Source organism: Monodelphis domestica, chromosome 7 (assembly GCF_027887165.1).
Source record: "Monodelphis domestica isolate mMonDom1 chromosome 7, mMonDom1.pri, whole genome shotgun sequence".
Taxonomy (NCBI): domain Eukaryota; kingdom Metazoa; phylum Chordata; class Mammalia; order Didelphimorphia; family Didelphidae; genus Monodelphis; species Monodelphis domestica.
In genome coordinates, this window is record NC_077233.1 from 244,293,966 (window position 1) to 244,306,132 (window position 12,167).

Genomic DNA, 12,167 nt, shown 5'->3' on the forward strand with positions numbered 1-12,167 from the left:
TTTCTGACTCAAAAAGGAAGGAAAAACCTCCATAGAGATGGCAAATTATGCCCAGGAGCAACAACCTGCCTCCAAGAAAAACAGGAAGAAGGGGTTGACCCTGCAAAATTTTTTACAGAGGAAAAATCCAGGCTATGGAGAAAATAGAGGAGGAAATTCAAATAAACACAAAACCTTCCAAAAAATGGAAATTGTGCAAAGCTCTTAAAGAGCTAAAGGACAAGAACTCCCAATTGGAGAAATAGCTGGAAGCCACTAAAAGCAGGATAGACCAAACTGAAAAGGAAAACCAGTCTTTAAAAACCAGAATTAAACAACTGGAAGCAAATGATCTTGCAAATTAGCATGAATTAATAAAGCAAAGTCAAAAGGCTGTCTAAATAGAAGAAAACATAAAATATCTCACTGAGAAGATGACAGATCAGGAAAACAGAGCATAGAGAGACAATTTGAGAATCATCGGTCTACCTGAAAAGCCAGAATGAACAGAAATCTTGACATCATATTACAAGAAATTATCCATGAAAACTGCCATGATGTTCTTGAAAAAGGTGGGGAAATAGACATTGGTTCATAGAACACCCTGTACACTAAATCCTCAAAAGAAAACACCCAGGAATATATTTGTGTAATGCTGAAATTCCAGAGCTTTCAACCTACAGAGAAAATTCTACTAGAAGCCCAAAAGAGACAATTCAGATACCAAGGAGCACCAAACAGGATCACACAAGACCTAATAGCTTCCAAACTAAAGAAACACAAGGCCTGGAACATGATATTCACAAAGGCAAGATAATTGGGTCTTCAACCAAGTATCACCTATCCATCAAAACTGACTATATAATCCCAGGGGAAAGTATGGGCATTCAACAAAATACATTTCCAAGTATTTGTAAAGACAAGACCAGAACTAAGAGGAAAGTTTGATACTCAAACAAAAAGGTCAAGAGAAACATGAAAAACTAAATAAGAGAGGGAAAAGGGGAAATGGTTTTTTATTCAAATTGTTTTTCTTTAAGTGCTAAAATTAGATCAAATTATGTATATTAATACATAGGTAAATGTTATTTGTAACTCTCAAATATTATATTCACTATTATACTAAGTAGAAAAATCATTCCCAGGAAGACATTGGGGTAATAAATGCTATAAGATGATATACAAAAAAGAAAAACAGAAGGGGGAATTGAAGATGGCACCAAGAGATACTTGAAGAAATAAAATAAATAGAATAATCTTTATTACACAAAGATACTCAATGGAAGGGGAGTGGAAGAATACTCTTATAAGAAGGAGAGGAAGAGAGTGCTAATAGGTAATACTTAAACTTTAGTCCCAGTCAAATCAATTCTGAGAGGGAAGAGTATCTAGATCCATTGGGGTCTTGAATTCTATCTTATCCTACTGGGAAAGTAAGAAGGGAAAACTAAGGTGTATAGGGGAGAAAGAGTACAAAAATGGAGGGAAAGAGATGGGGGAGGGAATTTAATAGACCCTAAAAAAAGAAGAGAGCAAAACAGGAGGCACCAGAAAGGGAAGCATATCAAGGGAGGAGATTAGGGGGATTGATTAGAAATAAACCACTAGTTAAAAGGATATATCCAAAAAAAAAAAAAGGAAGGACAGAATTAGGAGACAATATCAAAATGCTGGGGAGTACACAAGTAACAATCAAAAATTCGAATGTGAATGGGATGAACTCACCCATAAAATTAAAACAAATAGGAGAGTGGATTAGAATCCAAAATTCTACCATATGATGTCTACAAGAAACACACCTGAGGTGGGTAGATGCTCACTAGGTTAGAATTAAAAGTTGGAGCAAAACCTATTGGGCTTCAACTGATATAAAGAAGGCAGAAATTGCAATCATGATATCTGACAAAGCCAAAGTAAAAGTAGATCTAATTAAAAGGGATATGGAAAGTAAATACATTCTGATAAAAGTGAGTATAGACAATGAGGTAATATCAGTAATCAACATGTATGCACCAAATGGTATAGCATCCAAATTTCTAAAGGAGAGACTAGTTGAATTGAAGGAGGAAATAGATAGTAAAACTATACTAGTGGGATACCTGAACTTGCCACTATTAAATTCAGATAAATCAAATCAAAAAATAAATAATAAAGAGGTCAAAGATGTGAATGAAATCTTAGAAAAATTAAAGTTAATAGATATGTGGAGAAAAATAAATAGGGACAAAAAGGTATACTCCTTCTTTTCAGTTGCACATGGTATATTAACAACCATTAACTATATACTAGGTCATAAAAATATGGCAAACAAATGCAGAAAAGCAGAAATAATAAATGCAACCTTTTCACATCATAATGCAATAAAAATAATGATCAGTAAGGTTACATGGAGAGCCAATACAAAGATTAATTAGAAGTTAAATAATATGATTCTCCAAAATTGGTTAATTAGTGAACAAATCATAGAAACAATTAATAATTTCATTGTAGAAAAAGACAATGATGAGACAGCCTTTCAAAATCTATAGGATACAGCCAAAGCAGTACTCAGGGGGAAATTTCTATCCTTGAGTTCATATATTAACAAATTAGGGAGGGCAGATATAATTTAATTGGACATACAAATAAAAAAAATTGAAAGCAAACAAATTTAAAATTCCCAGAGGAAAACTCACTTATAGATCCTAAAAATCATGGGAGAAATTAATAAAATCAAAAGTGAATGAAGTATTGGACTAATAAATAAGACTAGAAGCAGGTATTTTGAAAAAAATAGACAAAATACTGGTCAATCTAATAAAAAAAGAAAAGAAGAAAACCAAATTAACAATATCATAGATGAAAAGGGAGAGCTCACCTCCAAAGAAGGGGAAATTAAGGCAATCATTAAAAACTCTTTTGCTCAATTATATGGCAATAAATATGCCTTTCTAGGTGATATCAGTGAATATTTACAAAAATATAAATTGCTGAGATTAACACAAGTAGAAATAGAATTCTTAAATAATCCTATGTCAGAAATAGAAATTGAACAAACCTCAAAGAACTCCCTAAGAAAACATCCCCAGTGTCTGATGGATTCATAAGTGAATTCTATCACACATTCAAAGAACAGCTAATCCCAATACTTTTAAAATTATTTGACATAATAATCAAAGAGGGAGTTCTACTAAATTCCTTTTACGACTTAAATATGATACTGATTCCAAAGTCAGACAGGTCAAAAATGGAGAAAGATATGTGCATGACTATTCTTAGCTGGGTTCTTTGTGGTGGCAAAAAAAAAATTGGAAAATTAAGGGATACCATTCAATTGGGGAATGGCTGAACAATTTGTGGTATATGTTGATGATGGAATACTATTCTGCTCAAAGGAATAATAAAGGGGAGGAATTCCATGGTAACTGGAACGACCTCCAGGAATTGATGCAGTGAGAGGAGATGAACCAGGAGCACATTGCACACAGAGACTGATACACTGTGATACAAACGAATGTAATGGACTTCTCTTGAATAACTTGGAAGATTTTACAAGAAAAACCACTATCCACATTCAGAGGAAAAACTGTGGGAGTAGAAACACAGAAGAAAACAACTGCTTGATTACATGCATTTGAGGAGATATGTTTGGGGATTTAGACTCTAAATGAAAATCCTAATGCAAACACCAACAACATTGAAATAGGATCTGATCAAGGACACATGTAATACCCAGTGGAATTGTGTGTGGGCTACGGGAAGGGTGGGGATAGAGGAAGGAGGGATAGAATATGATTTTTATCTGATTTGAATAAGATTATTTGGTCAATTTAGAACATTACTCCTTGGTTACAATAATAACATTATTTTCCACCCTCCCCTCCACCCACTCTTCTCACAGCCCATGTGTAATTTCATTGGATATTATTTGTGTCCTTGATCAACACCTATTTCCATGTTGTTGTTTACACTAGGATATTTATTTAGAGTCTACATCCAGAGCCATATCCCTTTGACCCATGTATTCAAACAGTTGTTTTTCTTCAGTGTTTTTACCCCAGCAGTGTGTCCACTGGATGTGGATAATGTTCTTTCTCATAAGTTCCTCTGAGTTGTTCAGGGTCATTGCATTGCCACTAATGGAGAAGTCCAATACATTTGATTGTACCACAGTGTATCAGTCTCTGTGTACAATGTTTTCCTGGTTCTGCTCCAATCAATAATAATCACATTATTTCCCTCCTTCTCCTCCACCCACTCTTCCCACAGCCGACATGCCATCCCACTAGATATTGCATGTGTCCTTGATCAAAACCCATTTCCATGTTGTTGGTAGTTGCACTAGGATGTTCATTTAGAGTCTACATCCCCAATCATATCCTCTTTGACCCATGTCATTGAGCAGTTGTTTCGATGTTTTCACTCCCACAGATTTTCATCAGAATGTGGATAGTGGTTTTTCTTGTAAAATCTTCCAAGTTATTCAAGATCACTGCATTGCCACTAATGGAGAAGTCCATTACATTCTATTGTACTACATTGTATCAGTCTCTATGTACAATATTCTCTTCGTTCTGCTCCTTTCTCTCTGCATCAATTCCTGGAGGTCATTCCAGTTCCCATGAAATTCCTCCACATTATTATTCCTTTGAACACAATAGTATTCCATCACCAACATATACCACAATTTGTTCAGCCATTCCCCAATTGAAGGGCATCTACTCATTTTCCAACTTTTTGCCACCACAAAGAGTACAGCTATGAATATTCTTGTACATGTCTTTTTCCTTATTATCTCTATAGGGTACAATCCCAGCAGTGCTGTGGCTGGATCAAAGGGTAGACAGTCTTTTATCACCCTTAGGGCATAGTTCCAAATTGCCATCCAGAATGGTTGGATCAATTCACAGCTCCACCAGCAATGATTTAATGTCCTATTTTACCACATCCCCTCCAGCATTCCTAAGTATTTTATATTGTCTAAGGTGATTTTGAATGGAACTTGTCTTTCTAATTCGTTCTGCTCTGATTTGTTGGATATATATAGAAATGCTGATGACTTATGTGGGTTTATTTTGTATCCTATAATTTTGCTAAAGTTGTTGATTATTTCGACTAGCTTTTTAGTTGATTTCTCTAGGATTCTTTAAGTGGACCATCATATCATCTTCAATGAGTGATATCTTGGTCTCCTCTTGCCAATTTTAATACCTTCAATTTCGTTTTCTTCTCTAATTGCTACTGCTAGTGTTTCTAGTACAATGTTAAATAATAGAGGTGATAATGGGAATACTTCTTTCACTACTGACCTTACTGGGAATGCATCCTGTTTATCCCCATTGCAGATGATGTTGGCTGATGGTTTTAAATAGATACTGTTTATTATTTTTAGGAAAGATCCTTATATTCCAATACTTTCTAGTGTTTTCAATAGGAATTTGTGTTATATTTTGTCAAAGGTTTTTTCTGCATCTATTGAGATAATAATGTGGGGTTTTTTTTTGTTTGCTTCTTGATATGGTCGATCCTTGCATTCCTTATAAAAATTCTATCTGATCATAGTGAATATCCTCCTGATCACTTGCTTGAATCTTTCTTCTAGTATCCTATTCAAGATTTTTGCATCTATGTTCATTACAGAGATTGGTCTGTAGTTTTCTTTTTCTGTTTTTGACCTGCCTGGCTTTGGAATCAGTACCATATTTGTGTCATAAAATAATTTGGTAGAACCCCCTCTTTGCTTATTATGTTGAATAGTTTGTATAGTATTGGGATTAGCTGTTCTTTGAATGTTTGATAGAATTCACTTGTGAATCCATCAGACCCTGGGGATTTTTTCTTAGGGAGTTCTTTGAGGCCCTGTTCTATATGTTTTCTGATATGGGATTATTTAAGAATTCTATCTCTTCTCCTGTTAATCTAGGGAATTTCTATTTTTGTAAATATTTGTCCATATCACCTAGTTTAGCATATTTATTACCATAGGCAAAATAGTTTTTAATGATTACCTTAATTTCCTCTTCATTGGAAGTGAGGTTCCCCTTTTCCTCTATGATACTGTTAATTTGGTTTTCTTCTTTCCTTTTTTTAAATTAGATTGACTGGTACATTGTCTGTTTTGTTTGTTTTTTCAAAATACCAGCTTCTAGTCTTATTCATTAGTTCAATGGTTCTGTCACTTTCCATTTTATTGATTTCTCCCTTAATTTTTATGATCTCTTATTTGGTTTTCTTCTGGGGGGATTTTTATTTGTTTGCTTTCAAGTTTTTTGATTTGCATGCCCAATTCATTGATAACTTCCCTCCCTAATTTATTAATATATGACCTCAAGGATATAAATTTTCCCCTGAGTACTGCTTTGGCTGCATCCCATAAGATTTGGAAGGATATCTCATCATTGTTATTTTCTTCAATGAAATTATTAATTTTTTCTATAATTTGTCCTCTGATTTTGGAAAATCTTTATTTAATTTTCAATTATTTTTTGGTTTGTCTCTACATGTCCCCTTACTGATCATTATTTTTATTGCCTTATGATCTGAAAACGTTGCATTTATTATTTCTCCTTTTCTGCATTTGTTTGCCATGTGTTTATGCCCTAGTACATGGTCAATCTTTGTGAATGTACTATGTGCTACTGAAAACAATGTGTAATCCTTTTTGTCCATATTTATTTTTCTCCATGTATCTATTAACTCTAATTATTCCAAGATTCCATTCACATCTCTTACCTCTTTCTCATTTATTTTTTTATTTGATTTCTCTAAATTTGATAGTGGTAGGTTCAGGTCTCCCACTACTATAATTTTACTATCTATTTCCTCCTTCTAGGAGAATTCTCCTAGATTCTTCATTTGATATTTGGGTGCTATAACTATTGGTGCATACATGTTGATTGATGATATTTCCTCATTATTTATACTCCCTTTTATCATTAGTATTTACCTTCCATATCCCTTTTAATCAGGTCTATTTTTATTTTGGCTTTGTCAGATATTATAATTGAAACTCCTTTCTTCTATCAGTTGAGGCCTAATAGGTCTTGTTCCAACTTGTAATTCTGAGCTTGTGAATATCTTCCCATCTCCGGTGTGTTTCTTGTAGACGACATATGTTAGAATTTTGGATTCTAATCCACTCTCATAATTGCCTACGTTTTATGGGTGAGTTCATCCCATTTATATTCAAAGTTATGATTGTCACTTGTGAATTCCCTAGCATTTTGATATCCTTTCCTGGTTCTGTCCTTTCTTCTTTTGCTATAACCATTTAAATCAGTGGTTTACTTTTAACCCATCCCTTTATTCCCCTCCCTTGATATGCTTCCCTTTCTGGACCCTCCCTTTTTCCCTTCTTATTTTTTTAGGGTCTGTTATGTTCCCTCCCCCATCTTCTAACCTCCTTTTGTACTCCCTCTCCCATACACCCTTTAGTTTTCCCTTCTCCCTTACCCTGTAGGATAAGCTAGAATTCAGGGTCCCAATGGATCTAGATATTCTTCCCTATCAGAGTTGATATCACTGAGAGTAAGGTTTAAGTATTACCTATTAGCACTCTCTTCCTCTCCTTCTTATAAGAGTATTCTTCCCCTCCCCTTTCAATGTGTATCTTTGTGTGAAAAAGATTATTATATGTTTTTATTTCTATTTCTTCAAGTATCTCTTGGTACCATCATTGATTTCCCCCCACCTTTTTCTTTTTTCTTTTTTGTGTACATATCTTCGTCTAGCCCTTAATGCTCCAGTCTTTCCCTATGAGTGATTCTTCTAATTACTATAATTATGAATACAATTTTTGAGCTTTACAAATAACATTTTCCCATATGTTAATATATATAATTTGATCTACTTGTAGGCCTTATAGAAGAGAGTTTGAATAAAGAAAAAAATTTTTCTTCTTTTCCCTTTCTTTCATATTTACCCTTTCACGTTTCACTTGCTCTTTGGGTTTGGATATCAAATTTTCACCTGATTTCTGGAATTTTCTTTACAAATACTTGGAAATCTTCTATTTTGTTGAATGCTATACTTTCCCCTGGAAGTATATAGTCAGTTTTGATGGATAGGTGATTCTTGGTTGAATACCCAGTTCTCTTGCCTTTCTGAATATTGTGATCCAGGCTTTGCAGTCCTTCAGTGTGGAAGCTGCCAAGTCTTGTGTTATCCTGATTTGTGCTCCTTGGTATTTGAATTGTCTCTTTTTTATCTCTTCTAGGATTTTCTTCTTAGCTTGAAAGCCTTGGAATTTAGCAATTACAGTCCTGGGAGTTGTCTTTTGGGGATTTATTGTAGAGGGTGTTCTATGAACTCTTTCAATATTTATTTTGCCCCCTTGTTCAAGAACATCAGGCTGGGTTATTTTTTTATGATTTCTTGTATTATTATGTCAATATTTCTGTTTATATCTGGCTTTTCAGGTAGACTAATTATTCTCAGATTGTCTCTCCTTCCTGTCTTTTCCTGATCTCTCATCTTGTCAGTAAGATATTTTATGTTTTCTTCTAATTTGTCTGTCTTTTAACTTTGCTTTATTAATTCTTTCTGTTTTGCGAGATCATTGTCTTAGAGTTTCATAATTCTTGTCTTTAAAGTCTGGTTTTCCTTTGGGCTTTCAACTGTTTTTTAGGAGTTCTTGTCCCTCAGATTGTTGTATTCTCTTTGCATTATTCCCCATTTTTCCTGCCAGAAGACTTCCATCTTTTTGATAACCTCCAATTTAAATTCTTCAAGAGCTTGTGGAAAATTTCCACTCTTTTGGAAGCTTTTGGAGCCTTTATTTGGGTTTCCTCTTCTGCTATTTCCTCGGTAGTCTGTATTTTTCCTCCATAAAAATTTTCCAAAGTCAACACCTTTTCTTGGGGTTTGGAAGTTGTTCCTGGGCAATGTTTGCCATTGTTTTATTTCCCTTTCCAGTCAGAAATCTGAGTGAGGAGGGCTTGCTTTCTGTGTATGAAGCTAAGGAGCAAAGCTTTTCCTGGGGCAAGCTCCCAATTCTCCTCAGGTGCGCTACATTCTCAGGTGTGCCCAAGGTCTGTGCTCCCCTGCCTGCTGGCATTTCTGGTGTTACTGCTCTCAGGGGTAAATCCTTGGTGGTCTTAAGTTAGCTTCCAAGACCTATAGGTGCCCCTTGATCACTCCAGGGTTGCCCTTCACACACCTGTTGATTATGATGTGCTGGTTTTGAGCACCCAAGATCTGAGCTCCCTTGCCCACCTGTTGGGGTTTGGGGTGTTACTTCTCTCTGGGGTAAGTCCTGTCAGCTCCCAAGACCTAGACTTGCCCCTTGCTCACTCCAGGGGTGCCCCTCGCTCATTCATTGATTCTGGGGTGCACTGACTGGCTCTGTAGGTGTTGTGGAGTAGGGTAGATATGTTCAAGTTTGAGTGGTAGCATTTTCCCTCCCTTATATTGTGGAAATGCCCAAATCCCATGTACCTTCAATGCTGAACTCTATTGTAGAGTCCCTCCATTCTTATGAGGATGGGTTTTTTTGGGTCTTTTGAGGTCATCTATATCATTGGGTCTGAGGAGGGGAAGCGAGCTGCATTTAATCTGCTGCCATGCTTACCTAGAAGTATTTTTTTGCTTTTTACATATCATCCCAAACAACTTACTCTTATAATATCTATCTATCTATACTTATACAAACTACTATGATAATGATAACAATTTTAAGAGTTACAGATACAATATTTCTATGTAGAAATATCAACAATCTGACCTTATTGAAGCCCTTAAACTTTTTTTCTCTTTCTTATTTACCATTTTTTTATTTTACTGATATTTTGTGAATTTATATGAGATTTTCCATTTAATTCTGTACTTTTCTTCAGGAATGCTTGGAAATATTCTATTCCATTTAATGATCATACTTTCCCCTAAAGGAATATAGTCAGGTAGCTGATTCTTGGTTATAAATCCAATTCTGTTGCCTTCTTGAATACCATATTCCACACCTTCCAGTCTTTCAAAGTGGAAGCTGACAAATCCTATCTCATCTGGATCAGACCTCCATGATATTTTAATTGTTTCTTTCTGGCATCTTGCAGTATTTTTTCTTTGCACTGGAAGCTCATGAACTTGGCTATAATGTTCCTGGGAGTTCAAATTTGGGGATTTATTATTGGAGATTATCTGTGGATTCTATCAATTTCTCTTTTACCCTCTTGTTAAAGAATATCAGGGAAGTTTTATTTGATAATTTCTTGTAATATGTTGTCTAGGGTTTTTTTTTTTTTGGTCTTGACTTTCAGGTGGTCTAATAACTATTATTTTCTGATTTGAAAATTTTTATTTAATTTAAAAATTTAGAATATTTTTCCATGGTTACATGACTTATGTTCTTTCCACACCCTCCAAACACACTCCTTTCATATCCAATGAGTAACATGTGTCAATGATCAAGACTCATTTCCATGTTATTAATATTTGCATCTCCATTCATATTCCCCATCAACACATGTGATCAAGGAGTTGTTTTTGCTCTTGTGTTTCTACTTCTTCAGTTCTATCTCTGGATGTGAAAAGCATTCTTTCTCATAAGTCCCTCAGAATTGTCCTGGATGATTGCATTGTGGCACATTCGATTGTTCCACATTGTATCCATCTCTGTGTATTAGATTCTCCTGGTTCTGATTCATTCACTTAGAATCAGTTCCTAGAGATCATTCCAGTTCACGTGAAATTCTTTCAGTTCGTTATTCTGTTCAACCCAATAGTATTCAATCACCAACATATTTTACAATTTGTTCAGCCATTCCCCAATTGAAAGGCATCCCCTCAATTTCCGAATTTTTACCACCACAGAGGGCAGATATGAATATTTTGTACATTTTTTCCTTATTATCTCTTTGGAGTATAAACCCAGCAGTTGTATGACTGGACCAAGGGCATATAGTCTTTTAGTGCCCTTTGGGCATAGTTCCAAATTGCAATCCAGAAGAGTTGGATCAATTCACAACTCCACCAGCAATGCATTAATGTCCCAATTTTCCCACATCCCATCCAACATTTATTGCTTTCCTTTGTTGTCATTTTAATCAATCTGCTAGGTGTGAGGTCATATCTCAGAGATTTTTTGATTTGCATTTCTCTAATTATGATAGATTTAGAACTCTTTTATATGTGCTTATTCATAGCTTTGATTTCTTTATCTGAAAATTCCTATTCATGTCCCTTGCCCATTTATCAATTGGGGAATGGCTTGATTTTTTGTACAACTGATTTAACTCCTTATAAATTTGATTAATTAGACCTTTGTCAGAGGGTTTTTTTATAAAGGTATTTTCCCAATTTATTACTTGCCTTCTAATTTTTATTGCATTGCTTTGTTTGTCCAAAACCTTTCTAATTTCATATAATCAAAATTATTTATTTCGCATTTTGTAATTTTTTTTCAATTCTTCTTGGTCTTAAAATGTTTCCTTTCCCATAGATCTGATAACTAAACTATTCTATGTTTGCCTAATTTACTTATAGTTTCCTTCTTTATATTCAAGTCATTCACCCATTCTGCATTCCTCTTGGAACAGGGTGTGAGATCTAAAACCAGTCTCTCCCATAGTGATGCCCAATTTCTCTGCAGTTTTTGTTAAGTAGTAGATTTTTGTCCCAAAACCAGAGATCTTTGGGTATATCATATACTGTCTTGCTGAGGTTATTTGCGCCAAGTCTATTCCATTGATCCTCCCTTCTATCTCTTAATGAGTACAAAATTGTTTTGATGACCACTGCGTTATAGTACAGTTTAAGATCTGGTACTACTAGCCCCCCACCACATTTTTTTCGTTATTTTCCTTGATATTCACAATCATTTGCTTTTCTAAATGAAGTTTGTTATATTTTTTTTTCTAATTCAGTAAAAAAGTTTCTTGGTAGTTTGATAGATATGACAATAATTAAATTAATTTCTGTAGGATTGTCATCTTTATTATGTTAGTTCATTCTACCCATGAGAAATCAATGTTTTTCCAATTGTTTATATCTAGCTTTAAAGTGTGGAAAGTGTTTTGTAATTGTGTTCATATAATCCCTGTGTTTGTCTTGACAGATAGATTCCCAAGTGTTTTATATTAGGTGATTTTAAATGGAATTTCTCTTTCTAACTAATGATACTAGGATAAGTTGGAAATATTTAAAAGTGCTGATGATTTATATGGTTTTATTTTTTATGCTGCAACTTTGCTTTATTTGTTGATTATTTCTACAAG